This window comes from Phalacrocorax carbo, chromosome 11 (genome assembly GCF_963921805.1).
Source record: "Phalacrocorax carbo chromosome 11, bPhaCar2.1, whole genome shotgun sequence".
Classification (NCBI taxonomy): Eukaryota; Metazoa; Chordata; class Aves; order Suliformes; family Phalacrocoracidae; genus Phalacrocorax; species Phalacrocorax carbo.
Genome location: NC_087523.1, coordinates 21,993,692 through 22,017,417, shown reverse-complemented (window position 1 = coordinate 22,017,417; position 23,726 = coordinate 21,993,692). Strand labels below are relative to the sequence as shown.

At 54.6% G+C, this 23,726-nt stretch overlaps 1 protein-coding gene across 1 annotated transcript in view; it reads left to right on the top strand.

Moving 5' to 3' along the window:
* SLC16A2 (solute carrier family 16 member 2) overlaps nucleotides 1-23,726 on the top strand; it is a 40,378-nt gene that overhangs the window by 2,418 nt on the left and 14,234 nt on the right. The window lies entirely within an intron of this gene.

The following is a 23,726-nucleotide window of genomic DNA, read 5'->3' as shown; positions in this document are numbered from 1 at the left end:
CCAAGCGCTAAGTGATATGGCCTTCCTGAAAAGACCGGTGCTGTCTGTTTGTCCTCCAACGTCAGTCTGCTCCTGCTGGCTGCAAGCAACAGCCAGACCCCAGGGTCCCCCTCGTCCCCCGCCAGCAAGGGAGCAGGTCGGGGGGACGAGCACCCGCTCCCCACTCCAACACCAGCACATCGGTTAGCCTTTTGGCTCTACTCTTAAATCTCCCCTCTGTTCTCGGGAAGGTGGGTTTGTTTCAAAGAGGGGGTTTGGAGGGCAAAATGGGGAGTAACGTTGTAAGCCGGTCAGGCATCCCTTTAAAAATAGGTTTATGTTTATGCTAAAGCGGGTACTAGTCTGCACTAAACAATAGCCGCCCCAGCACATGGCTATAATTATCAAGGTTTATTTCTTGTTTGCATTGGTCACGTTTTCTCGCGTTTGATCTTGAGAAACGCAGGATCCACGGAGTTCAGATTTGGGGTCAGGCTTTGAAAACAAACCCTCTCGCAACAATGCATTGAATGCATAGGCTCCTTTGTTTAAAGAAATATACTGCGCCGCGTATGTCAACAAGCAGTGCCGGGCTGAGGCAGGCTGGCTGCCGGGACCACCGCGTGCCCCTTCGCGGCGGGAGGCCAGAGCCGGGACTTTTGCAAGGCACACTCTGTGCTTTCGGGTTTGTTTTCTTTCGGGGGGAGTGGAGGACTGGGGGGGGATTGCTGAGACTGGAATAAAAAAAGAAAAAAAAAAAAGTGAGCACTCAGCCAGGAAAAAAAATATTGGTCTCCTCCGCTGGAGAGGTGTTGAGTGATGTTTGAAAGCGTTTGCTGGGAGATGAATGGTGGTGTTTCCCTCCGGTTGTACAACATTTGTTCCGGTGCCGAGGGATCAACAGGGCTCGGCCACTCTGGTGCCGGCCCCGCCAGGCGTGGGCTGTCGCTGAGCCGAGGGACGGATGAGCCATCCCGGCGTGCTCGTCTTCCCCAGCTCCAAAAGCCAATTTGAGTGGCAGAGCAGTCCTGGTAAGTATTAACTGAGTGTTGACGCTCTTAAATCGATGTCTGCTCTGCCGCTGCTTGGATGCTCTCCCGGCCTTGGGAGAGCTGAGTGCAAGGGGAGCCCGTCCCCTGCCGGGGCTCTGCCCTCAGCTCAGGAGGTCCTGTGTGCACCCAAGCCACCCGAGGGTCCCGGCGGGGTGCTCCGGCTACCCGGGGAGAGCCGGGAGGGCGACACTTCTCAGTGCATCTTGTTCTTCCAAACATACCCTTGGAGTGGGCTGCTGGAGCACCCTGTGCCCGGGGAAGCCGGGCTGGTACATGGACCATAGCCCTGGGCTTATCGTATTGCATTGTGCGCACGAGGCCAAGGTGTAGCTGATGTCAGCCAAGGCAGAGCTGATGTCATCTTTATACCTGAATTCCCATTTGTTTTGGTGGGGAATTTCTTTGTGAGCACCGGTTTCACATCCTTAGGACAGGTGAACATAGCTGGAACGGGCAGTTTTCCTCCAACATTGTAATGGAGGCTTAGTAAGAAAGAGTGAGTTTATTTCTTGGAGAAAATGAAGCGTTTGAGTGCTAATAGTCAAAGTGGAAGGTTGGGAGGAGAAGCCGTGGACAGCTCTCTGAGCTGAAGAAAAGTCCCAGCGTGGGTGAGCGTGGCTGGAGCACTGGGAGCTGAGAAGGGAAACTCCAAGCAGAGCATAAATCGCAAGAGGTAATTCTTGGAAATGGTCCCAGCTAAATTTCAGCAATATTCCATGAGCTGGGTGAGACCGAATAGGGGTAGCTGCCACGAAACTGCACTTCACTTCATTTAGCCTGCTGCAACGAAAGGCATCTACCCCAGGTGTCAGGTTTGGGCTTTGGGAAGGGTGAGGGCACTCTTACCGACACTCTTAAATACAAATTACCAACCCGTAATATATCCAAACCTGTGATGGGTGTCATCGCCCAGTGCTGGCACCCGGGAGGCTCCTGTCTCCTGAAGGTGACGCTGTGGTTGTCACCTTCTTACCCAAATCTGCAGGATTTGGTGCTTTTATGAATTGCCAGGGAGCTGCGCTGGTCCCATTTTACGGATGCTTTGGCCAAGGGTACTGCGGACCTCAGCGTTCCTGGGGGCTTCCCCACCTCCATCCAGGTTTCCAACCCTCTGTATTTCCTAACCCTGCGGAGGGACGTGCTGTCATTAACAGTATTTACGTAGCCCAGGTGGGGATGTAAATCCATCAAGAAGAGCCAAAAAAAGCCTCCTACCACCCAGTCCTGCTAGCTGGGGAGCGCAAAAGGCACCGCGGAGCTTTCCCAGCTGTACTGGGGGTTTCTCGCGGCGGGATGCTGGTGTGCCAGCACCGGGCTCTTCCCTGGCTCAGCTCCCACCGTTTTGGGAGGCGGAGCTCGTGATCGCAGGAGAACAGGGTCAAATTTTAGAGGAGCTAGGTTTTCATCTCTTGAGCTGAATGCAAGGTGCCACGTGAAATAAAGCAGCCTGAAAAACAAACAAGCCACAGTCATGTCACTAAACCTGGTTCTTGAGGCCATCAGTAGCATTTTAAGGTTATCAGGAGGCCGGAGCATTGTTTCTAAGGGAGGTTCTTGTTTTTAAAGATTGCAGGGCCCCTCTCAGCCAGCACACTTGCCATTTTAGTGGTTTTTAATTTATTTTGAAGTGTCCTCCACCAGCCAGCCAAGGGGATGCTCCAGTCTCAGTTGTGTTTCCTGGTGGCAGTTGTCCCTGAGTGGTGGTGGCTCCCGTGACCTTGCTGTGGTGTATGAAGAAGTGGTGCGTAGGGTTGTGCAATTGGTTTGGGTTTTTTTTTTTTTTTGGTCCTTTCAGTTACAATAAAACAAACAAACCCACCCCACCTTGCTGAGATTTGATTGTAGTTTAAACTTTGAAGGTGCCAGGTTTCGGTTTCATCGCTGAGACTGGGCTGGGAGGAGGAGGAGGAGGGATTGGGGGGTGAAGGGGACGGATGGTACAGGGTGCGGAGCCAGGATGGATGTGGAGGTGCGGGGTGAGGTGGGGCACGATGCAGTGCAATGCTATGGGGCTGAGAAGGAGGGGCAGCAGCAAAGGAGCAGTTTCATTTCCCTTTTTGGGGAGAAATGCCGGAGTTTGACAAGTCACCCTTTAATCCCCTTAAAGACCCTCAGCAGCTGTAAGCCGACCATCAGTCGTGTCGGTTGACTTCCAGCACCTTAAAATAGACCTAACCCATCAGGTTGGGTGAAACCCTGTAGCTGGAAGGCGCTGCTGACCTTGCTGGCAGTGCCCCTCGGGTCGGCTGTGCATAGCTCGTGCAGGTGTTGTCACCCGCCTCATGTCCCCAGGGCAGCTCCTCTGCTTCCCTCCCTCCTTATCCCACGTGTTCATGGATGCGTCTGTCCATGGGGCTCATGCCGCTTGTGGGGCAGCACCAATGGGTGCCCTGCTCCACCACACGCCAGCTGAATACTGGGAGAAGCTGTCTGCCCAAGAATCCGATGGCATGATGGAGACCGCCAGACTGAGTGGATGTAGAGCCAGGGCTGCCGGATCCCCCATCGGGTTTGCAGGGCTATTTGGGGAAGGAGGAATAACCTGGGTTTCCACCATCCCAAGGCTGTGAGCCCACTGGCACCGGCAGGGCTGAGCGCCGTGGGGTTGGCAGTGCCCTGGTTGCTCCGGAGAGTCCTTGGGGTCATGTCTGCAGCCTGGTTTTGTATCCTGCAGTGCGCGGGGTGAAATTCTGCTGGGGGCATGGGTGGCAGTAAACAAGCCCTGCTCCTGCTGCGCTAATAGGGAGTTAATCCTGATGGGACAGTGGCACCAGTACCCGCTGTGCCTGGGGGGATTTGGATCAGTCAGCAGCATCTCGATATAGGGCCTGGGTAACCTTTTGCTTTTTTATCCTGGTGACTCCTTGGGACCTCTGCCAAAGCAGCGCGGCGTGCGTGCCAGCAGTGGAGTGACAGTGTGGCTGGGCAAAGCGATGCGTAGGCTGACGGGAACCTCGGCGGCACTTGGGTCGGTGCCATGTGCACTTGCTCTTGCCCGCCGTCCCCCACGTGGGCTCCCAAAGCAGTCCCCCCCTTGCTGGAAACAGCTGAGGCTTCACCCTGGCTCTGTAATTGGGGTTTTGCCCACTTTTGGCTGGCATCCGGGTGCCATAGGGAATTCTCTGGTGCTTCACCAAATACCTCAGACTCACCCGCTCACTCTTTTGGGGATGATGACCCTTCAGGGGTTTCCTGCGGGCTGGGCAGGGCATGGAGGAGGATGCCAGCATTTCCCCACTAGGACAGTGGCCGTGCACCAACCTCTTGCAGCCAGCGGCTTTCCTGGAGAACCACTTTTCCCCAGCTTTCTGCAAGCACGAGCCTGTGTGTCCGTGGCATAACCATACCTGCTCTGGCAATGAGGGGCAAGAGAAGTGGGCACCCCCTGTACACCGGTATAACATATGTGCAAAAAAATGCTGCTGCACCCATTACAGAAGGGATTTGTTGGGTTTTCCCTTCCTCTTCCTCGAAGGATTGATTATTGCCTATTGCAAGGGAAGGAGATGCTCCCTATTGGCGTTCATCCCTGCAGAAAAAGGCCCGATGGAGGGGTGTGTGCTGGGCTGGGCATCGGCCCCGGGGCCCTGCCTGGCTCTCGGGCTGGGGCGTTGCCGGTGCCCGCCGCAGGCGCTGGGGAGCTCGGTTCACTCCGGGCTCTTTCCGTTCATCCACCCTGAGACAGTTGGGGCGGTTGCAAAACCTACATGACGTGTGCTGGGAATTGCTGCAACACGCTCGCAGGTGCGAGCCATTCCAATCTCTCCCAGGCACCTCGTACAACAGGTCCTGCCAGCTGCCGGGGCAGGCGGGACGCGGGGCTGCCCGCACCGCCCTGCCTGCACCGCCGCCTGCCCGTGGCACGGACTGCGGGCAGCAAAGCTCCCGCCGCCGCTTCGTCCTCTGTCAAACACGCCCTGCGGGGCAGGGGTGCAGCCGAGGAGGGTGGCACGGCCCTGGGTCAGATTAGCACATTTTCAGGCTTTGTTTTTTACCCCTTGCCCTTTTTTTTTGTAGATGCCTAAAAAATTACCTGATGCAAGAGCTTCCCCCCCCTGGCCCCAGCCCATCCCTCGAGAGGAGTGGGGCGAAGCGTGGGGGAAAGCCCTTGGGAATGGCTGCCAGGTCGCAGCCCTGTGCCTGTGGCAGGTTGCTTTGCTGGGACTCGTCTCAGGCATGCCTGGCAGCTGTGCCGTGCCACCCGCTGCCCTCTGCGCGAGGAGCAGCTCAGGGTGCTCCGAGCAACCTCCTGGGCTCGCGTGGGACTGGCGAGGGGATGGCGGTGGCGTGCTGGCAGCTCAGCCCCGTCACCCCTTTGCACCTTTGCTTTGCCCACCCCAGGGGAGCTCCAGCCTGGAGATGCCCCATACCTACATCCCTGCGTCCCGCAGGGCGCAGACAGGAGAGCATTGCACCACCCCGCTGCAATATAAGCTCCCGGTGCTGTGTCCTGGTGCAGGCACCTCAGTGTGAGATGGAGACAGTATTTTCAGGTGAGCGCTGATGGCAGCACAGTTTTCGGAGCATCTGGTCTCCAGAGCCCCATAGCGGAGGAGGCAAGCTCCCTGGACTCTGTTTCTCACCGTCTTTTGGGGTTTTTTTTTTTGGCTCTGGGTTTGGATTTAGCGGCTCAGTGATGGTTTTTAACTTGCTTTCCCTGATGCAGAGCAGAGAGCAGGGCCGCAGCTGGCTTTCCTGGGGCTGATTTGCTGGGGTTTGCCCTGGGCGAACACCGGGGCCCTCCTCGGGGAGGAGAAACAACCCTCCCACAGTGCCTGCAGTGAAGGAACCTGCTTTGAGCACCCACCCATTACCCTGTCCCTGGGGACCAGCTGGGATGGGGACCCCTGGGGCACGCAGCATCCTCCCACCCTGCCCAGCGGCATCCCCAAAAGCTCTTTTCTTGGCCGTCTTGCGTCAGGCACTAAAACAAAGCTTTTGTTTCAAGAGCTTGGCCTTAATCTGTCCACCCGCAGATGCTGTGCGTAAAAGGGAGATGAAATCCTTCCCTTTCGGGGGGATGTTGCGCGAGCGGGTGTGTTGGTGCTTGCCAAGGAGTCAGGCATTTCGGCCGGAGGGTTTGTACAAACCCCGTGCGAAGCAGCGGGAGCTCGCTTAATAAAACTGAGGCCTGCCGAGGTGGAAATCAAATCTAATGGCAGCTCCTTAAGTGGGGGGTTGTGCCTCCTGTGCACCGTCTGAATTGGGTCCGATGGAAAAAAAAATAATCTGTGATTAAAGATTGACGGTAATTACATAATGGGTATGCACCAGATGATGCCCAGACAAGCTCCTTCCTGGGATTTCCCAACTTTTGGAGTGTTTAACTTCGCAATCATCCTAAAGTGCTTCTACCATGGGGGGGTAATTATTGATATTACGGCAGCACCCAGCGCGATTGCACAAGGCTCAGCAGCAGCACCTCAGCTGCTGGAGCCGGGCTCGCAGGCAAGCTTGCCTCCTGTAATAGCCAGGGCAGCTCTGCGGCACAGTCAGGCACTAGAGATGGATCTCACCTTTCCATGTAGGAAAGAATAAAAAATAAGAGAGAAAAGCTGCTTTTTGGGTCTATTGGCAAAGCAAGCGGGGCGGCCGGGGCCACGTGCTTGCTCTGTGGCTGGCCGGTGGCGAAGAGGCAACGTCAAGATGTTCTTGATGGCGGGCCAGCTATTAATCCATGTATTTTAGCAAAACCCAGTTTATTTCTTAAGTTTTGTGTGAGCAATGGAAGCAGGGAGCACTAGGAGTGGGGGGAGCTAGTCTGGGATTAAACTCGCCTGGAAGCCAAGCACGCCAAGCTCGTGAGCCCGGGGAGAGCTTAATTAAAGTCAAAGGAGAAACGTTTCCAAGAAAATAATACGGGGTATTTAAATGGGATATTTTTGTTCTGGGCCCAGAACGTCTCCTCTCCCTCTTCGGTGTCAGCTTTAATAAAACAAAATGAGATCTCCAAGAAAAACAAATTGGAGCTCTTAAAAGGCGCTGCGGAGATAAAAATCAGTAACACTGTTGCTGGTAACACCTTGGGTTATTAAAACGGAAAGAATGCTAACGATGCGATTTGCATCGGCCTTTCTTGTGGCTGTGCCCCTGTGGGAGCCCGCTCGCCCTGGGAGGGGGGCACAGGCATGGCAGGGCCCCGGCGCCCCTCACCCTGGCGTCTGGGCGGGGAGTAGGTGGCTTCGCTGGCCTGGTGGATTGGGGCATATTTGTGAAACGGTCACGCAGGCAGGATTTTGGAGGGCTTTATTTTTCTTAAGGCTGGTGAATGCTACTCTGCTGAAAACTGGCAGGGTCAGGAGCAGCACCGAGGTCAAACGCTAAAAGACTTGGAAAAAATGGCAAGAATTAGGATTCAGGGAACACCAAACTTAAAAAAACTCAAATCAAATCAGGGCCAATCTTGTTGGAAAGGATGCCATATTCCATCAGAGCTCTTTCAGAGGCAACAAACGTGGATGAAAATACCAAGCTCGACTTACTATGGCCTGAGAGCTGCTGGGTCCAGCTTTGCTTGGCACACTGAGACATTGGGCTGGAGAACTGGGGTTGCTGCTTCTTAAACCAGCGCCCTGATCCGGCTGGTACAGCTGACCGTGTCGAATGCTGTACTGAAGGGCTGCTTTCAAAGCGCCCCGGCCGCTGGCAGGCTCTCCCGGCTGCGTGGCTGCGGGATCTTCCCGGGATGCCGGGAGGGCTGGGGGGCAGCTGGGGATGTAGTTTTGCACTTTGGTCCCTTGACCACTCGCTTCTACCTTCCTGCAGGAAAAGCAGGTTAAAAACTGCCCCTTTTTTTCCCCCTGCGTGCTTCCATCCTGGCCAGAGCTGACCTCCTCCTCGTTGGAAGCTGGCGGAGGCCACCAGTGCCTTCCCTGGGTGCCACCCGAGGTCTGCGGGGATGGAAGCGGGGTGCCGCACAGGCACGAGGGTGATGCTGCTGGCCCAGGTTCAGGGTGAGGAAGCCCAGCACTGCTGCAGGGTCCTGTCTGTCTGTCTGTCTACCAAGCAGGAGGATGCTTTTGGACAGGGTGGCTTTAAAATACCCAACGTGATGCTGCCCACCCCGTAAGCCCAACCCACGCCTACCTTGCACTGGGGCTGGGGAGCAGAGGCCAGCTCCTGCCTCGCTGCTGTGCCCGGCTCCATCAGATAAGGCAATTATAGCTTTATCGCTTAATTGCAGAGCGTAGTAATAGCAGAGTGTTACTGAGATAGGACATTGCCAAGGGGTGAATGTCGGCGGTGTTGGGGTTTTGGTTATTTTTCTTTTTCTTGGCGGCGCCTCGGTGCTGCTGGAGGTGTGAGGTCTTCGCAGGGCTCCTCCTGCCCGTACCCCACCACGTCCCCTGCCTGCAGGGAAATTCAGCATCAAATAAAAGCCGTGCTGATCGCCCCGATGCCAGGGAAACGTGCCCGCAGTCAGTGAGAAACCAGCCTGGGAGGGGAAAGGGTGAGGACCGACAGGGATGTTGTCAATCGCTTCCTGGACGGCTTTTCCCTTGCACCTTGGGAATGCAGTTTCCATCCCTTGCAGGTTTTTCCTGTCCTGCTTGGCAGGTTGCAGGGTGCGTGCTTGCCGCTGCACGTGGGCATCGGGCTAGCACTGGGTAGCTGGATGCCCTCGGGAGGCAGAGCTGGGTGTCATCCTAAAGACCTTGCACGAGGCTTTTCCGCTCTCCGTGTTGCCTGTGAAACGCTTGACCGGTGCCCCTGAGCCGAGATGGGCAAAGGAAAATTTCATATTTGGCAACTCTTTCTCAGCCTGCCGGGGCTGGCGTGGGAGCGGTGAATGGGAAACGGGCACTGATAACCGGAGCTCAGCTTGTCTCTGACCCACGGGGTCCCGGTTTTCCACTGTCCCATGGAACCCTGTGCGTTCCCGGTGTCGGGATTTGGGGCATTTCCCTGTCCAGACTGGCCTGGCAGGGGATTTTCTGCCTTGAAAATGAGGATTTTTGAGACCCGTATTGGTGCAGGGTGAGTTTCTCACCAAGAAGTGGAGTTTTGCCATGTTTGCCCTGATGTCTGCCAGGGTAGAGTGATAAAAACTCAGGGTGTCTGGGGACAAGGGGTGGTGTCGCAGTCTTTTAGCTGGGAGAGCCTGGCCCTTGGGATCTGCGTTTTGGGAGAGGGCCCTTTTTAAGGGAGAGTCATATAAAATCAAATGTGTTGCCTAAAGCTAAGAAATCGTGGCAGATTTTTTTTTTTAAGCTATTAAACTCTGCCCTGCTTCAGTTCATCAACCAAAGCGTGAACCAAACAGCTCAGGAGCGGAGGTACTTCAGGTCCTGATTTGACCTCTGTGGCTGGCTGTTAACCCTCACTGGCCCATCCTAAGAGAGAAGATTAGCCCCAATCTGGATTTTAGAGCTTGTTTCCCTCCCTTGGGACATCCTCCCGGTCCCAGGCTTCCCACCCACCCCATCTGCAGCCTCCCCATGCCATGGTTTGTGCCCCACTGGCCTCATAAAACAAAACATGCCGCAGAATAAAGCAGAAAGCGTTTTTTTCCAGCAGGGTGGCGGAGAGTTTTTCTGGTCAGTGAAGGCGGTTGCTTAGATTTTTATTGCAGGATGAAGAGGGGAGGAGGGAAAAAACCCAAACCAAAGAGCAGTTGGAAGGATGATGCCAGGCAGAGTAGCATGAAAAGCAACATCTTTGGGGGTTTTAATGTTTCCTCTGCTGCCAGAGCAGGAATTAGCTATTGCAAAATGTCAGGCATCTCCAGGTGATGTTGGCCCACTTTTTGCTGCAGGTAGCTTTTTCTTTTATCACTTGGGCCACCTGCTGCCTGGTTAGGCCAGGGCAGAGCTCAGGCTTCATCTGAGCGTTTGAATTTGGGGAGATGATGAAGAGACAAAAAAGCGGGATGCCGGGGCCGGTGTGCGAGCGCAGGTTGTTGGCTGCTTTTCCCATTAGTCAGGGCTGGTGACGACTCAATCTCCTTTTCCATTTTCTTATGAATGAATCAGTTTTGGCTCAGCCTGATGGTCAGACTGGTTAAGCGAGAAGCAGCTGGTATTAGTCTCATTAGCAATCGAGACAGAAGCGAGCCTCTCCCCAGCTCTGCAAATGCCGTGTGGTCCCCAGCTGGCCCACAGCTGCCGTCTCGGTGCCGGGTGGGACTGGCAGCAGTGTGGGACCACCCTGAGCCCTGGCTGGGGGAGAGGTTCGACTTCTCCATCACCCCATTCCCTTACACCTCCACGTGCCTCCCAGCTCCTCGACACGCTGAAGCTTCGTGGCCAGATTAAACCGTGTGGTGGATGCAAACGGGGATCTGCATCCTGTGCTTTCTGCTGTCCTAGTGCATCTGTCCTTGGCGAGTGCCACAGCACAGGTTTTTTTGGGGGAGAAGTTACAGCTTCAGGTTACCTGCGGTGGCTGCTCAGCTGCAGCCAGGGAGCAGGGCTCGGCTGCGTTTGCTGCTCCAGTCCTCAGGTGGCCCTGGTTCAGAGTTGCTCCTTGGCCAGCAGAAAGGGTTTGACATTGTGCCGTGACTTGGGCTGTAGAGGCTGGGATTTGGGAGCCCTTCCTGCCCGGGGCAGGGACCTGGGGCAGGGGTACGTGGGCAGCAGCGAGCTGTGCGCTGCCTCCGCTCAGCCCCGTGCCTGCAGACCCCGTGGTGCAGATTTACCCTGGTCTCACCGGTCTTTTCTTCGCTGCTGGCGCAGGACGCAGACGCTCGGCCCCGCGGCGGCATTTGGCACCCCTGCCCCGCTCTGCCCATCAGTAATGCCACCACCGTGCGTGTGCACCAGCTCGCCGCGGCCAGGCAGAGCTTGGGAAGGGAGAGCTCTACGTGTCGGGGTCATTGCAGAGGCTGAGCCCTTCCTGAGCAATCTGATCATGCTTCGGTAAACAGACCGTCCCCAGCGCTGTCACGGAGCGGCTGGTGGGCTGGTGTCCTCCAGATCTCCACGGGCTGGTGCTGGGGTGAGTGGCGGGGTTAGATCCACACCACGCTCGGAGCTTTGCATCCCAGGGCTGCCCGTGGCCCCTCGCATCCCTCCTTACCCCAAAATCATGGGGGGCTTCAGCTCTACGCTGCTGGAGTTGCTTGGCCCCTGCTTTTCCCTTTGCCCCTGGCCATGGGTGGGCTTTATGGGAGGAACTGGAGTTCAGCCACTTGAAAACAAGTCCGGGGACTGCGGTGTGTGTTACCTACAGCAACCCCATGCCTGGCACCTGCGGAAACAGGGTAATTTTGATGCCTGCCCGTATCCCAAAATGCAGTATTTCTGTGGGGAGGAAGAGGAGGGTCCCCATCCATGGAGGTAGGATTTTAAAAGGCTTTTAAACCTGAATCACAGAAGGACCAAAACTTGCCCAGTAACTGACAAAAACCTTCATTAACCCGCTCTGTTATTTATTCCGATTTCAAAGCCCTTGATGCAGCAAAAAGCGAAGACGTTTCTCCGGGGAAGCGCATTAATGTTTCACCGGGCTTCGAAGCACTTTGCTGCCGAGGCACTTTAAATGCTATGGGCTGTCCCCAGTTCCCCTCCATCTCGTTAAACATTGCTCGGCTCCGGGGGAGCCATGGCGCGGCTCTGACCGCAGCCGTCGTGTGGGCTAACGCCCTCAGGGGGTTGCTTTTTTGATATATATGTATATATGTGTGTATATATGTAGATGCACACAGGCATATATATGCACATATATGTATATGTGTGTGCGTATATGTATTATGGATCCCCATTCAAGGTGCATCAGAGGAGCTGGAGGGCTCAGGGCTGGGTTCCTGAGACGCTAATGGGAAACGTGGGGCTGGGTACCATCCCATGCAGGAAACCCTGATGCCTTGGCCGTGGCTTTTCTCCACCCACCCGGAGCATCAAAGGGCAGGGCTGGCCTTTCCCTGCACTGCGGAGCAGCTGCCGAAGCCACCCGGTGTCTGAAAAACTTTTAAATGAGAGCAGGTCAGCCAAAAGTAACAGCCCATTGGCAAAGGGGTATAACCTGTTTCTTGTTGGGGGAAAAAAAAAATAATTAAATATTGCTGTTCTTCGGTTTCCTTTAGCTATCGGATTTGCTTAATTACAGCATGGTCTGTTTTTCTGAGATACCCAGGTGTTCTCAAATGTGTGCTTTAATGTAAAGAAACTCCAAGAGATTAAAATCACATGGTTATTTTACCCCTCTTTTGGCCTCCAGGTATTTGGTGTAATGATGATACGCAAGTCTTGTGTCGGTCGGGGAATTTTTTTCCCCATCAGTAGGCTTCAGGAGCGCTATCCAGAGGTGTTAGTGTCTCCATGCTGGAGACCCAGGGGAAACTCTTTGGCACCAGAGGAGGAAATAATGTCCTGATGGCCATCAGAAGAGCCCAGATCTTCCACCATGGAGCTGTTTTGCTGCACGGACACGGCTGGGGCAGCCTGGGATGCTGCCCTGGCTGCATGCCCGCTCGAGGGCTCTGCTCAACCTGCTTACAAACAGCTTTTCTTCATTTATTTTGATTTCTAAAGTTATTAGCTCAGTGGAGGAGTCTCCCCGATAGACCTCTCGCTGCGGTCAGCCGTCGCCTTGCGCCGTCGCTTGCGCCGCAGGAGGCTTTGGGCTGGGGCTGAGCACCGGGACCGGCCCAGGGAGCTGCCGGGGTGGTGGGAGAGCCCAGATGGAAAAGGCCATTGCAGGGAGGTGTTATCTCCTTTGTGAACAAAGCTCGGGGGCAAAACAACTTAAAAGCCGACTGGTGCATCCTGGAGAGGGGCCGCCCTTCGGAAAGCGCCCGCAGCAGCCGCTGCTGCCGCCTAGATTTTCCCTTTCATATTTCTAGCCCCGTATATAGTCTGGTATTGGGCGGACTTTGTCTTCGGGGAAACTGGGGCCTTGTTGGGTGTAAGCAAATAAGTAACATAACTGAAATATTTTTGTAATATTCAAGCGGGTGGCTGTGCTCGGGTGCCGTGGGGGAGGCATCGCTGCCACCCCAGCTCTCTCTGTTTCGGGGCTCTTGCCCCAGGGCGGCTCAGGCTGAGGTTGCCACAGCATTTTTTCCCCCCAGAGCTTGGGGGGTCCGTGGGGTGGTTACGGGCCAAGGGTGATCTGGGGGAGGATGCTGTGGTGCAGCACTGCAGCGGGGCAGAGCCAGCAGCACCGGCAGTGCATGTGGGTGCTGCTGGGAGGAACGCAGAGGGTGTTTTCTTCCAACCACGCTCATCTGTGGGATGCCCCAGCCTTGGCCGATGGGCGCTGGGGAGATTTGGCTCTTCCCACACCATCCCCATCCTGCCAGAGGAAAGCTCCCCGTAGCGCACGCCCCCAGCCGGGGCACAGCCGCACGCCCCACCGCTCTCTGGAGCATCAGACGGCCTTTGGGGTTCAAAAGACAGCAGGCGGCTGTGGCTGGGGTACCCCGACACGGGGCCGGGGGTGACACAGCCATCATGGGTGGCAGGAGCTGTCCCTCCCTGCAGGGCTCCCATGGGGTGGGTTTATGGGGAGGTGCTTGTATAGACGGTTGGGGTGCAGTGTGGTAAGAGCCAGGCACCACGTTGCGCTGGAGGGGAGGAGCAAGGGACAATTAATTATTAGTCTGTCCCCAGAAGGGGGGTGCAAAGGTGTCTCCACTGAGTACCACGCACCTGGAAAGGGTTGGGTCAGCTGGGAGACGTGGAGGAGAGGAGGGGGAACGATGCCTAGGCTAGGGTTGTTCCTGCTAGAGGAGGGAAGGTGCATCACTGCCTTCAGCTCCCTAAAAAGTTGCAAAAAAGGTAATAAGCTATTCTTTCTGTCCAGTGAGGGACAGGGCGCAAAGTGCTGCTTTGAAATTTTGCAGCAAGGAAGGCGTTGGTTGGGAGAAATACTTGGAGTGCAAGAAGACAAGCCCTTGTCTAGGGAAGGAGATGCCCGTCACTGGAGAGTTTGGAGAAGAGGCTAGGCAGAAGTCTGCCAGGGCTGGGAGGGGACCGTAGATGTCCTGCAACGGCACCTATTTGTCTGAAAAATAGTGGTTTGAGTATCTGGGTTGGGCGGAGGAGCTGTGGCCAGGGCTCCTGGGTTCAGTCTCAAGCATGCTGTGACTCTCCCCTTAATGGTCAGGGCTGGCAAAGAGCTGGAAGTATTTCTCTTTCTGAGTATCCCTTAATTAACTGAAAGGGAAGGCTGTCAAATACCTGACCAGGAGGGGAAAAAGATCTTCATGAGCCTGTGACCAGCCCAACATCTTGCCTTCATTTATTCTCCCTGGCCTCTTTGTTTTCGCTTTGAAAAAAAGGGGTGTTTTTCTCTTTCCCTCCATTTAACTGCTATTTATTTGCTGGTATAAGTGGAAGGAATTCAGCTGGGATCAGCCCAGCTCCTGCCAGCAACTGGAGTTGAAAAGTTTCCGTGGGGAAGATGTAAGAGCAGAGCAGGGGGGTTGTTTTCCACCCGCCGCCGATTCTCGCTCTGCTGGCCCCTGCGTCACAGCCGGCCAGGTTGGGTGGGTTTGATTCTCCTTTTTGACTGGGATGTTGACAAGCGCCCCGGGAGTTGCAGTGGGAGGAGCGTGAACCCAGGCCGAAGGGTTTCTTCCCACCGTTAATGGGAAACAGAATATGGCTCGGGAGAAATTTGGCAAAGAGGGAAACTTTACTGTCTCTTCCAACTTGGAAAAAAGCATCCTTTCTCACCCCAGCCTCCCCACAGAAAGCAGAGGGTTCCCAAACGCAACCCAGGCGGGGTTTGCTGGCAGCGCGGGGAGAGGAGACAGAAAGTGCCTGGTGATTTCGCAAGGGATGGAGTAGTTTTGGACCACCAGCCATGTTTTGGGAGGGGTACACAACCTGCCTCACACTGGGGGCTGGGAGCCCTCCCTTCTTCTCCCCAAGGCATCGAGGGGTTGGGATGCCCCAGGTGCTTTCACCCCAGAGTAACGTTGGGGATTTTGGGGTTCTGCAGCCATGCCTTGGGTATAATATCACCATGTAGATGGAGATGCGATGCCAGATGCGGAGGTGGGTTTGCGCTGGGCATAGGCACCCGTAGGGATGCACATGGATGCTGTGACTGGCTGGGAGATGAACTGCTGACCTTGATGTAGAGAGCCCCGTTGGCATTGCCCCCCTGGCCCGGCCCACGGGCTGCGACACTGCTCTGCCGTCTGCTCTGATGTGCGTTGGCCGGGAGCCACGACCTCCACGTCCCAGCAGCGTATCACAAAACCAGCTGAGCTGCTCCGAGCTGGGGAAACGCCGTACCAGTCACGTGCTGGCAGGGTGCTGGGGTGCAGGTGAGCGTGGGGCAGGGGGTGAGGTGCCCCCAGAGTCACCCTCCTGCCCTTTTGGTGTTTCATGTGTCCCCCCAAAAGTGGCAGTGCTCATCTGGGTGCCAAGCTGGGAAGCGGTGGCCGGCGGCTGGCCAGGCATGTGCCCCAGCGCTGCTGGCCCAGTCCTGGTGCTGGTGCCGGTGCCAGGCTGGGACAGGCTGGCCGGCTGCCTCTCACACAGCTCGTGTCCTCCAGGCGCCCACCCCCTTGCATCCTCCCTGCCCTGTTTGCAAACGTGATGTTTTTGCCTTGGATGGACGATCATGTCTTGCAGAGTGGTCTCTTGGTGGCCTCCAAAGGGAGGTAAAGCATTCCTGAAGATCCTCTACCCCCATCCCCCAGCTGCACTGTCCTCCCGGTTGTTTGTGTGCAGCGAGAACTGGTTACCAGTACAAGTCTGCCAGTGATAAGAAGTGGCCACAGTGGGGATTCAGAGGAGATGACACGTTTTTGGGCTGGGGGAAGAGGAAGGGTGTCACCACTGCCCTGTCGGGGATGGGAGGATGGCTGTGGCAAGGCATGAGTGCTGAGCTGTTCCCAAGCGAGCACCTCACACGCTTGTACAAGCGACTGGAGGAGGTTAATCATAGTCAAAGCCCAGTGAAGTTTGGTCAGGTCACGGCTTTTCCAAAGGCTTAAAATTTCGGACATGCAGCAGCCGGTGTCCAGGGCCACAGCTGACCCACACCGTCCCGCCAGAGTTAATCATTGCCGTCGGCTTCAGGACCTGCCCGTCTCCAGCAATGGGAACTGTTTCCCCAAAAAACACAGGGTGAGGGGTCAGCACATGGGGCCTGAGGGAAACCCCAACCTACCAGGGTGTGTTGGGCTGGGGAGAGCCGGGCCCCCTAACTCTGGCCCTGACCCTAACCCAAATCCTAAGCCTAACCCTGACCATAATCTTGACCCTGACTCTAATCTTGACCCTGACCCAAACTCTAACCCTGGCCCTAACACTGACCCTAACTCAAATCCTAATCCTGACCCTGACCCTTTACTCTCCCTTTCATTTTATAAGGTGGATATTGTGTTTATTCCCCTGTTGGAAGCAATGTGGCCACCCGGAGCAGCCGCTGGCAGCCCCTCTGGAGCCCCCCTCTCTCCCCACTTGCCCCCATGGGCCCTGTGCTGCCACCTGCACTTGGGGCTGGACGGGGGGAGAGGACCTGGTATGCTTTGGTCACCCAGTCCCAGCTGGGAGGTCCCTGGGGGCTACTGGTCCAGCCTTGAGAGCCGCTCTAGGAGCTGTGGCCACTGTGTGCTGGCAGCGTGTAAATACCAAATTGCTCCAAATTAAAGCCAGGAATCATGAAACTTGGGGTCTGCCCCCACTTTCTTGCCTCACTGAGAGCTCTCAAAAATGGGGCTGGGGGGCTATCGGTTTCCTCACCGTGCTTTCCCCACCTTTCTGCTGCAGACTTGCCAAATAAACACGGGGACTCCTGTCCTTCGGGTGAGTGCCTGCATTGCAGGGGGGCACTCGAGGGGCATCACAGCTGGGGAGAAAAATTATATTTTTTAAAAAAAAAATAAAAAGGAAAGATGGAAAAAATCAGGAGGAAGGGCTCCTGGGTTTGGCAGCGTGTGTTTGGGTGAGCGCCGGGAGCTGTGGGGGCAGCCGGAGCCCGGGCCGGTGCCTGTGGTGCTGCGCTCGCTGCTGGTGTTCCTGACACTGGAAGGGGTTTTTTTATATATATATATAAAAAATACTTTCTTCTCTCCGTGGGTGTGTTTTGAAAAGGGGCTTGGGAACAATAAGGATTAACAAGCAGATAGAGAATTAAATGCAGGGTTTGAGTCTTCAAATGTGTGCACATTTCAGAGCGCCTGTTTGTGCCAAGATAAACTCCGTCAGGAATAAACATCGTTTTACATGAAAGGCTAATTACAGATTGGCGCTCCGCGGGCAGGACGAGGGAATTTTCACCAATTAAAATGGAACTTTTGTGTTTTTCATGAAATTGGTGGATTAAAACGCAGCCAGGGGCTGGTGAGGTGTTTGACAGCGCAGTTGAAGGAGGCGATGCTCACCCCTGGCACGTGCTTTTCTTTCCCCCCACCCAGTACTAAAGAGGCTCTGCCAGTTCATTTGGGCAGGAGCTGCGTTAAGGCACTGGTTTTGCCCAAGAGCTGCCTTCCAGGCATGCAGCCCTGGGCTCTCACCCAGGGAGATGGCACAGGGGCGAACTTGGTCCAGCTTGGAGTCACCCAACATCAGGAGAGATTGGACCTCCTTGAGGGTGTAGATAGTGGAAAGACATCTGGATGGTGGATGGGAGCCTGCGTTGGGATGAAGTTGTTGCGACCATAGCTCCTATTTGTTGGGTAATGTTAGTGTGTGGTAGGTGAATCATCTCTCAAAAATCGTAAGCCAGAAGGCAACGGGGAGAAGAAAAGCCTTCCTGGCCTGCCGAGGGGAGTGCTGGGGAGAAAAATCCAGCCTGGGCACATGGGGGGGTTTCAGCTGCAGAGCACATGCTGCCTTGTTGCTTTTGGATGGATTTCACAAGAATTTGCATTTCTGGACCAGCTCTGGAGCCTCAAAGGCCGAGTAGGAGCTGGGCTGCGCACGGGGAGGACGTGATGCAGCTCAGACACAAGCTCGAACACCATTTTTCTCTAACTGGGGTCAAATTTTATGGTTTTTGAATGAAACGATGCAAAATGTGGCTGGAGCCGAGTTTCTCCAAGACTTCCAGTGCACGAACCTCAGGCAAACGCTCCGTGCCTGCTGCTTGCCAAGCAAAACCACAGATTTGTCTCCATCTCTACTTAATGTGGCCACAAGGCAGTTAATATCGGGACCTTTTTCTCACATAAGCCGATATCTGTCACTTAGTGGTTGCAGGAGGTGGCCTGGGCATCGTCTCTTAAACGTCCCCTGCGTTGTTGAGAGCAAGGGATGGCAGAGAGGCCCGATCAGGTGAGATGTGGTGGGTTTTTTAAAGCAAAGTACATTCCCATCTGCTCTGCTCCCGTGCCCTGTGCTCCTGAATGAGTTAAAACTTGATTTTTTAAAAAGTCTCCGGTGACAAAGACTGAATGGAGACTTGCTGGGTCTGGTCTCTGAGAAGCTGTTGCATTATCCATGGTCATGGGACCGTGCTGCGATGACGGTAGCTGCTACTTCTCCTACGACATTCACATTTTTCCTTACTCTGCTGTGAACAGGACAGTGAAAGGGTCTTTAGTCAGACCTGACCCTGAATAATTCCTCTGAATAATTCCATTTATTCCAATTTTCAGGCTAATTTGGAATTGTTTTCGAAAGAAGGGAGGAGGGAGAAGTCAGCCAAACCTGATAAAAGAGGACTTTGTTCTGAAGCTTTAGGGTATGGTTCCAAGCAGGGCTTGCTATACAGTTAATGAGTTTATCTGGCTTATAGCTGCACGTGATGCACGGTGGCTGCCACCACACCGCACCACCACCTCCCATCCAGAGGAGCCCGGCTGCTCCTCAGCTTTGGTTTGCTGCTCTTTAGCTGAGTTTCCCTTCCTGCCGTGCAGCGCGGTGGCCTCCTCAGACGTGACTTTGCATCTGCCTTTATTTAAGCCTTGACCAACCTGCCCCAGGATGTGCTTGGTCCGCAGCAGGGGTTGAGCACATGGGGCCGAGCCGTTGGGAGCACTTCAGGCTTCACTTTGAGTGAGCAAGAGGATGACGCAAATGGCTTTTTAAGGGCACAAGACAAAACAGCTGCTTCGTTTTTGCTGCAGATGTGTTCCAGGCAGCATGCATTAGCTCCGCAGAGGGGGGCTACAGTCGTCCGCTTCCCCACGGTGTCTGCGTGGGCAGGGCCACCAGGTTGCTTGGGCTCCCAGGCACCCCGAAAAGGCAGCCAGGTAGGGCTGGGAAGGGCTTTGAAGGTGTGTGATGAGGTTTATCATGCCAACAGAGCTTCCCTGTCCCTAGAAAGTAGAAAGCAAGATATTATTACTTGGAGGAGCGGTACAGACAGGGAGACAGAGGCTAATTACCTTTGGCTGCCCCATCTTTCCCCTGAGAAATGCCAAGTGCCGGGGGAAGGTGACCCCCTGCAGCATGTCCCTGGCCCCTCCAGCAGCCGCGCTGTCCCAGCCGCACGGCGCGAGCGGGAGAAGCCGCGGGAAGCGAGGGAAGACACTTCCTCTGGCGGCGGATCTGAGGTCACCTCCTGGTCCTTGATCCCTCCAGCCCAGGGTATTTGGGTCAGCGGGGAAGCACGGCTGAGAGCGACGTCCCTTCCTTCTCTCTCCCTGGAGATTCGTTTGTAAAGGAACAAATAGGCTTAGCCGCAAGTCCTATGCAGTATAATTTTTTAATTATTTTTTTTGAACAATGCACTAAATACCGGGGGGTTTGGATCTGCGTCTCGGAGCGGTGACATTTTCCCCCGTTGTTTCTCGCCTTCCTGCGCCCACCTTGCTCTGCTCCATGGAGCTTAGAAACCTTTTTCTACTCAGGAAAATACCAGCAAGGAAGGAGCTTTTCATCCTTTTGGGATGGCCTCGCTGGAAAGAAAGCTGATCTGGTGTCTGGCACATGGGATGTGTCTGGACCGACCCCAGGGGCCCTGCCCACCTCTTGCTGCCGTGAACGCGCGGACGTGGTGCTCACAGCCCTTCCTGGCCCCTCTTGCAGGTCCTGACCCCCACATGCCAGTCCTCTTCTGCCATAGGGTCATCCACTGCCAGAGGACGTGGTGGCCAAGGCGTACATGGTCCCAGAGCTCCTCCATCGTGGACACAGCCTGATGGTGCAGGGCTGGTGGGCAAAGGGGTCACCTCCCAGATTTTTCTTCCATCTTGAGCCCAGAGTGAGCGGTGCTGGGGGTGGCTCAGCTCGGCCACGTTACCCACATCTCCCACACCACTGCATCACTGTTCCCCTTGGAGATCTTCAACTGCTGTCTTCCCCTGTCTGTGTTGAAGGGCACGTTGCTTTGGAGTTGTCATGGGCCAACAGTTTGTCCGTCTTTGTTAAGTCAAGGTGGGAAGGAGCAATTTGGGGAGCTTTAGCTGGAGCTTTACCTGCTGTGCGGTGACGCTGTGGGATGCTCTCTTTGGTCAACCTTTCTGCTCAGCGAAGGGGCACCAGCCCCATGTGGTGCTCCTCCTATACCCCAGAACATCCTCAGGATCACCAATCAGGTCCCATCAGCTGTGGAGGAATCCGGGGCTGCAGGTGGCCTGAGCTCAGGTGGCAGCTCGGGCCGCTGCCGTCCCCCAGCCCGCTGCCATCCCTGCCGGAGCAAGCTGCGAGGAGTGGGATGCATGCCCCCGGGGGGTCACAGCTCCCCAGCTGCTGTTTTATTACCTTTAGGAGGGGCTGCGGGTGGGAGCAGGGTGGCATGGATGTGGCTGGTCTCGGTAGAACTTGTAGTGCCAAGCAGGGTCAGCGGAGAGATGGCTATCGGGGAGGGACAGCACGTGTTGACCCTCCTCTAATATTGCCAGCCCCCAAATCAGAAGTCACCTTCACCCACCCCCTTGCAAAAGGAGGGTGCTTTAAATGCCTTTTTTTAAAAAAAAAAAAAACCAAACTAAAAGAACAATTTCTGAAGCCTTTGGTATTTCTGTAAAGGCATTCCTTGGAGAGGAGGTTTCTCAGCCGTTACCAGCCAGGTCTCACCACGGCAGCTCCAAAACCAGCCCCTTCAGCTGGCAAATCCAGGAGGTGGTTGGATTTATGGCACCTCGAGACTTGATCAAGTCTTAACCCGACTCCCATCCAAATTCTGCACAGCTCTTGAGCTCCTTCCAGCCCTGTCCTCAGCTGGATTTAGTCCAGCGTTTCTTTTAGGATCTGCTTGATCGCACCACGCGGCAGATAAGGCTTCGCACCTCTTGTCGGGGCTTGTCTTTGTGTGTTTCAATATCTCACCCAGGTTATCAGCCACAGAAGGTGTGGCTGGGCTAGGAATTAACCATCTCATCCAAACCCCATGGAAATCAGAAGCAAAGATTCCCAATTTTTTTTTTTCCTGTGGGCTTTAAATCAAGTCATAACTTCTCCAGCATCTGAGGAGCTGCCGAAGAGAAGCCCTGACTCAGGCTGGTTAAGCCCCATCTAGTTTCTACTGGAGGAATGGCTGCCTCTGCCCTTCGTGTCCAGGAAAGTTCAGGAGAACCTTCAATATTGCTCACACAGATTGCCAAAAATAAACTTTTCATCCCCTGGAGTGGAACCAGGGACCCCGGCTCTGTGTCCGGAGGGCAGGTTTGGGGCTACACTTCACCTGAACCCTGTTTTTTTCCCAACCTGGGTTTTCTGCCGTGGCTTTCCTCCAGCCTTGCCCCAACCCAGGTGAAAGGAGATCACCGCCATCACACTGGGGATAAAATGGGGAGATAAATTGTGCAACCCACTGTCTGGGGGCTGTTTTGGTGCGAATCACCCCAGGACCAGAGCCAGGGCCGAAACGGCTTTCTCCTGCCCCCAGATTTTGCCAAGGTTTCCTTCCAGTGCTGGAGCTCGCCCAGCCCTCCTGGCTTCCCGGGGCTTCGCTGGGAAGTGCTGGGAAGACAAAACCCCGCTCTGGAAGTGAGGCTATTGTTCTTACTAATTTTAACTTGATGTTCTTCCCTAAGCCTATTTTTATTCATTGCTTGTGGTAAGCCCTTTCTCTAAGGTAGAGCAATTTGCCACGGGACTCTTTTTTTTTTTTTTTTTTTTTGTGTTTACCAATTTTAATTGAGTGATATCTCCTTTTTACAAACCCAAAGCTGGAGGAGCTTTTAAGCGCCCGTCGCTGAGCCTCTCGCCCCGGGTTTGCTTTGATCTCCGCAGGTGAGTATGCATTTTTGGGGCCAGAGATTGATATTGCTTATTTGCATGTAAATCTCCGGGTTATTAAGATCAGAATCTGGCCCTTTAAATTTAATACTTTGCTTTATGCTTTTATTTCCGCGTTTCTTAAAGTAATTTCCAAAAATAACAAACTTCAAACATGACGGGGCCATCTAACGTTTTACTGCCTTGGCTGGAGTAGAAGGAACATTTCTGGAAGTATATTATCCAATTTAACGAGCCATTCCCATCTTGGCTTTGCTCCCACCCCTCACCCCCTCTTGGAGTTGTTTTGGACGGCTCTTTGGAGCTGTGCCACCTAATCCTATTAGAAGGACTTTCATTACACTGTGCCTTGTGTTTATAACCAAGAAAATCAACCGGAGAGGGGGGTCCTCTCCCTCTCCCTTGCCCTTTTGCATTTCGCCTGGTGTCGAGACGAGAGCCTGGCGAGTCCCACGAGGTTCCCGCGCAGCCCTTGCTTTTCTTTTTATTGCTCCGCTCTGCATTTATTAAGGAAGACTTCAGACTAAATTGGGTCCTTGCGAACTTATAATTAATTTGGAAGGGTCAGTTCTTCCCAGGCTAGCGAGGGCTTCTTTGTGTGGTCCTTTTCGAAAGGCAGAGGTTGGAGAGGCTGTTATATAGCCAGGATTTGGCTTTTAATAGGGACCTGGCTATTTTCTGAAAATCTCACGGCTCTTGAAGGATGGGTTGTTATTGTGCGGGGGCTGTGCTAAAAGGGTTTGCAGAGTGCTTGGTTTGGGTGCAAAAAAAACAACCCTAAAAAGAGGAATAAAAAAAGCAAGGAGCACATGTCCTGGGGTCTGTGCAGGGCAGATCGTGCTTGGCAGCCCAGAGCCAGTGCCTGAAGTTGAGAGATGCTTCAGGAGGTACCCCCACTTGGGTACGGGGTAGGGCTGGGGGCACCTTGTCCGTCCGTCCATCCTGCCCTGCCCCACGCCCCACCGTGGGGATCTTTTGCATCTTCTCAGAGCTGGTAGACAGATTTTTTTCCTTACCACATTGCTTTTCTTGAAAGCCTGCCCTTCCTCCCCAAAATAGTCACAGAAACCATTAAAGAAAGAAGGTGGAGGACAGGAAGAAACAACGGGCTGAAAGAATCTGTGAATAATAAAAGTTTCTGAAAAAAGACAGCCAGACAGACAGTGGTTTTCTGCAGGGTTGGGTTGGAAGGAGATATGAGATCACAGTCCCGCCTGGGCATCGCCAGCAGGGCCAGGGATATAATCTAACCTGGCACGACCTGTGTGTCCCATCAGCTCAGCTGCAAAAAGAGTCCCTGCTAAACGTGGGTGAGGGAGAGGTGAGGCAGTCCTGGCTCTGGGAAGTGGGGAGCAGTGATGGATGAGTGTGGTACCTGGAAATGCAGAGCTATAACTTAAGATACGAAACTCTTCATAGACAAATCCCGGGAGCAGAGGGCTCTGAGGAGCTCCGGGGGCTTTTGGCCATGGAGAGATCCCCTGTGGAAGCAGCATCAGTGGAGGCATCATCGCACACACAGCAAGGGCCATTAGAAAAAAGCGTTGAAAGCTCAGTGTTGTCCCTGGGACAAGTATGAACCCAGCGGAGGGGAGTAAAAGGAAAACCTGACCATTCCTCCATTGCACGGGTGAAGAGTGAGACGCCGCAGATTGCGCCCCAGCCA